We start from the raw sequence: 4,829 nt of genomic DNA on the forward strand, positions 1-4,829 counted from the left end.
GACTTCCTGGTCCCCTTTTGGTCCCTTTGCAGTTCTGTATTCATTCCACAAACATTTACTGCACACCCAGGTTAGGCACTGGAGGTACAGGAACAAATTGAATGCATTCTTTTAGCTCAAGGAGTGTGCAATCTAGTGAGGGAGTCAGATATGTAAACAAAAAGGCCAATAAGAGTTACAGATGCTGCAAGAGAAGTTTGCAGGGGCACAGGGCGGAGTTGTCATTTCTACTGGAGGAGCAGATGCCGAGTGAAGGGCCACCAGAGGCTCAGAGGATGACAGAACTGTGACTCACGTGTGTGTGGTACTCTGCAGATTTCCACAGCGTTTTCACCCTCTTTATTCCATCTGCTTATATCCATCAACGTAACAAGGCTGGTAGTAGTATTCCCATTTTATTTTGCAGATGAGGAAATAATAGCTCGAGATTACATAGCACTCACCAAGCATTGTACAAGTGTTAATCTAATCTAATTCGCGTAACAACCTGAGGAGGCAAGAACCATTGTTATCCTCGTTTCACAGATGGAGATAGAGACAGAGGGAAGTTAACTGATTTACCCAGCTAATCAGTGGAGAGTTGCACATAAAATACAGGCAGTGCAGACCGCCCGGTGGCGCAGCAGTTAACTTCACACGCTCCACTTGCGGCCCGGGGTTCGTAGGTTCATGATCCTGGGTGCAGACCTACACGTTGCTCATCAAGCCATGCTATTGCAGGCATCCTGCATATGAAGGAGCGGAAGATGGGCACAGATATTAGCTAACGGCCAATCTTCCTCCACAAAAAGAGGAGGATTGGCAGCCGATGTTACCTCAGGGCTAACCATCCTGACCAAAAAAAGAAAATGTAAAACACAGGCAGTGCAACGCCAGGACCCATCCTCCAGGACACTCTGCTGCCTCTCAGGAGAGCTTCGCTCAAGGCCAGGAGGCTTCGAAGAGGCAAATCCTATGTGAAAATCCAGACATTCAGTCTCCAAGCCCAGCGCTATGTTCACTCCCCTCAAGGGAGAACGATTCTCAGAGTTTGAGAAACCTAGAAACGGAAGAAAGGAGAAGGGAGGGAGGAAACACTCACTTGGCTGAGTGCCCATTGTATGGCCGGCACTGTACAGGGCACGTGACAACCTTCTCATTTGGTCTTTATGACAACCCGGAAGGGCTGTGGAGGTCTTTATTCCCACGGGGCAGAGGAGGTGACCTGATCTGAGAGGAGGAGCGCCCGGCAGCCCAAGTCCCACCCCAGTGGCAGGGTCCGCGGTGCTGGAGGCCCACCTGCTGACCCCAGGGAGCGAGTTCCTGATCCTCCTCCACTCAGAGGCCAGGAGGAAGCACTGCCAGGGCCCACGCGGGCAGATGTGACCCCCAGAATGGCCTGCCATGTGCCCTGCATTGGGAAACAGAGATGAAGAAGCCTGGTGTCCACCCAGGAGGAGGTCACGGCATGGAAGAGTATTCCCACCATCAGCTGGGCCCCAGGAAGGGCACAGAGGTGGGAAGGGGTCCTGGCCCATCCCTTCAGCATCCTCCATCCCACCTGGAAGTAGGAAACAGGAGAGGAAACGACCGCAGAACAGCAGGGCTTGTCCTTCTGTTCTGCGAGGCTTACGCGGAATGCCTGCGGCCCAGCTTTGCTCGGTGCCCGGTGATGGCGAGCTCGGGAGAAGGCGTCTGGGTTATGCCCGCGCCCCGCAGAGAGCACAGGCAGTCGTGCGGCTTCCTGCGGTGTCCACGCTCTGAGGCCTCCAGGAGCTGCAGCACAATGGGCCTCCTACACTCTCAGTTACTCCGCGCCTCCGAGTCTGGCCCAGAGGCCTCGGTATTTCCCCTTTTCTGCCTTGAACAGGCCCCATATGCTGCGTGTATTTCATCCTCTGAGAGGAAAAAGCAGAAGCGTCCTGCCAGAGTGATCTATGCCTTCCACTTCCAAATCGTGTCATGCACGTGGTTAGAATATGCTTAAAGGAGGTACAGGGAAATCGCGCGACCTAGCACTGTGGGGGAGGAAAGAGGGTTTCAATTAGGTTATGGGTTATTTTGGCAGAAATCCCACCCAAACGCCAGTACCATCCCCTTAACAGAAAGGGCACAGCGGCCGCATCCGCAGGGACACGCTCCTGCGCCCGAAGAGCCGAAAGTTTTGACCTGTACGTTTCAACAAGGCAGTGGCTTGGGCTGCAATGTTCCTGCTCTTTTTCAAAGACAGAGATGAACTTGGCCAAACCGTGAAGAGAGTTAGAAGAGGGCGAAGGGGTTTGCCACTTTCAGAGTGTTTCTGTGGTGGACACCCCCTCCCTCACCTTTGCCCCCCAATAAAAAGGTACTTGGTTCAGGCTCTATTCTGTAAAGACTGTTCCAGACACTCCAAGTACCAAAGTCTCAACAAGGTACTCATCTCCATTCAAATGGCTTCTGATTTCTGGAAGGTTCTGTTATTGACTTGGGATGTTAATGCATTAAGAATCTCCATAAAAGGCAAAAGAAACTAGGATCAAAACCAAAAGACAACCCACCAGTTGGGAGAAAATTTTTGCAAATCATATGTCCGATAAGGGGTTAATCTCCACAATATATAAGGAAATCACACAACTGAACAACAAAAAATGGGCAGAGGATACGAACAGACATTTTTCCAAAGAAGATATACAGATGGCCAATAAACACGTGAAAAGATGTTTAACATCACTAATCATCAGAGAAACGCAAATCAAACTACACTGAGATACCACCTTAAAATGTCTATAATCGCTAAGATTAAACATAACAAATGTTGGAGAGGGTGTGGAGAGAAGGGAACCCTCATACACTGCTGGTGGGAGCGCAAACTGGTGCAGCCACTATGGAAAACAGTATGGAGAGTCCTCAGAAAACTAAAAATAGAGCTACCATACGACCCAGCCATCCCACTACTGGGTATCTACCCAAACAACTTGAAATCAACAATCCACAGTAGCATATGCACCCCTATGTTCATCACAGCACTATTCACAATGGCCAAGACACGGAAACTATCCGAGTGCCCATTGACTGATGATTGGGTAAAGAAGATGTGGTATACATACACAATGGAATACTACTCAGCCAGGAAAAAAGACAAATTCATCCAATTTGCAACAATATGGAAGGACCTGGAGGGAGTTATGCTAAGTGAAATAAGCCAGACTGAGAAAGACAAACACCAGATGGTTTCACTCATATGTGGAATATAAACAAGCACATGGACAAAGAAAACAGTTCAGTGGTTACCAGGGGAAGGTGGGTCGGGGGAGGGCACAGGGGTGAAGGGGAGCACCTATGTGGTGACGGACAAGAAATAATCTACAACTGAAATTTCACAATGATGTAAACTGTTATGAACTCAAATAAAAATATATATATATTAGAAAAAGAATCTCTATTAAGCACTACTTTTGAAAATTTACCATACAACATGCGTGGTGCTATCACAAGAAGTCATCACAAGAAGCCCTTTCTTCAGCTGCAGAAACAGGTTTGCAAACTTGCCCCGAGTCAGTGCCGCCTGCACTCAGCCAGTGTTTCTTGGACGGGACAGACTGTTTTAAAGATACGGTAGCTGGTCGGGAAAGACCCTTTTGAAGATCAGAGGAAAAAGGGGTCCATGAGTACTGAAGTAAACAGGAAAGACAGTCTGAAGGATCTGGGATGGGTCTCAGTCTGCATTCTTCGGAGTTACAACACCTCCAGCCTCCTCCGAGCATTCAAGAGGGCTCACGGGCTGTTCCATCTTCTTGTATTTTCTCTTTACCACACTTCTACTTTGCGAACTGTCACAGCAACAAGGTAACATTTTTCACCCCCTAACACAGGTTGCCTTTTTCATTGGCTTTATTGGTCTTCTCAGTGTCATCTAGGATTTGGTCAAAGTGCAGGCAGCATTGAAAATCGGCACATCTCTTTTAGGCATGAGTGAGGCATTGTTTTGATTAATAACCGTTTATTGAATATTTTCTATAAGCCAAGCAGTGCACTCGGTACTCAGGATACAGAGCAAAATACGAGTCATTGACTTTATGAGAAGAGAGGAGGAGAGAGAAAGCTGAAACTCGGACGGCTGGGCTTTCTGCTTCCGGAGAACACAAGGCACCACTCATCCGGAGGCAAAGAATTTCATGTCCGTTTACCCAAGAAGTCACTTTCTAGAACCCGATACTTAGTATATAAATATGCTCACCGAAGCACAACTTTTAATAATTGAAAACAATATATATGTGCCATAAGTTGAACCATTAAATAATTTATGGTACATCTTTTCAGTAAAAAATGTTGCTTCCATTAAAAAATGGGGTTTGTTTTTTTTTAAAATACTGGGAGGAAATGCTTGTGTTCTTATGTTGCATGAAAAAGTAGTTATGTTATGCTTAAAACATAGAAAATAAAAGGAGGGCGAGCCCTGTGGTGTAGTGGTTGGGTCCAGTGCACTCTGTTTCAGCCGCCTGGGTTTGCAGGTTTGGATCCCCGGCCACCAACCTACACCACTGTCAAGCCACGCTATGGCAGCAACCCACATACAAAGTGGAGGAAGACTGACACAGATGTTAGCTCAGCCCTAATCTTCCTGAAGCAAAAAGGAAAAAAAAAAGTAGAAAAAAAAGACTGGACTGGAAGGCAATAATCAGATAAGCACTAATAAATGTTTAACAAGCAAAAAAATAAATCCCTGATTTGTAGTGTGCACCCATTACTGTGATGTGAATACCCCCACCCTGACCAGTTTCAAGCTGCCAGTGTGATGTCACTAGGTCTTTGAACACGAAATGGGGAATATACGAACACAGTTGGCCTTCCTAAACTGGTACCAGCCAGCT

The 4,829-nt window shown here is 47.2% G+C and overlaps 1 long non-coding RNA gene across 1 annotated transcript; it reads right to left on the bottom strand.

Moving 5' to 3' along the window:
- Nucleotides 1-381: 381 nt before the first annotated feature.
- On the bottom strand, nucleotides 382-1,807 carry LOC139045612 (uncharacterized). The gene is made up of 4 exons (XR_011504313.1): nucleotides 1,613-1,807; nucleotides 1,279-1,390; nucleotides 816-1,039; nucleotides 382-725 (listed from the first exon to the last, which is right to left on the bottom strand). It is a non-coding gene; the product is annotated as an uncharacterized lncRNA (long non-coding RNA).
- Between the last annotated feature and the right edge of the window lie 3,022 nt (nucleotides 1,808-4,829).

The sequence above is a fragment of the Equus asinus genome, chromosome 6 (assembly GCF_041296235.1).
Source record: "Equus asinus isolate D_3611 breed Donkey chromosome 6, EquAss-T2T_v2, whole genome shotgun sequence".
Classification (NCBI taxonomy): domain Eukaryota; kingdom Metazoa; phylum Chordata; class Mammalia; order Perissodactyla; family Equidae; genus Equus; species Equus asinus.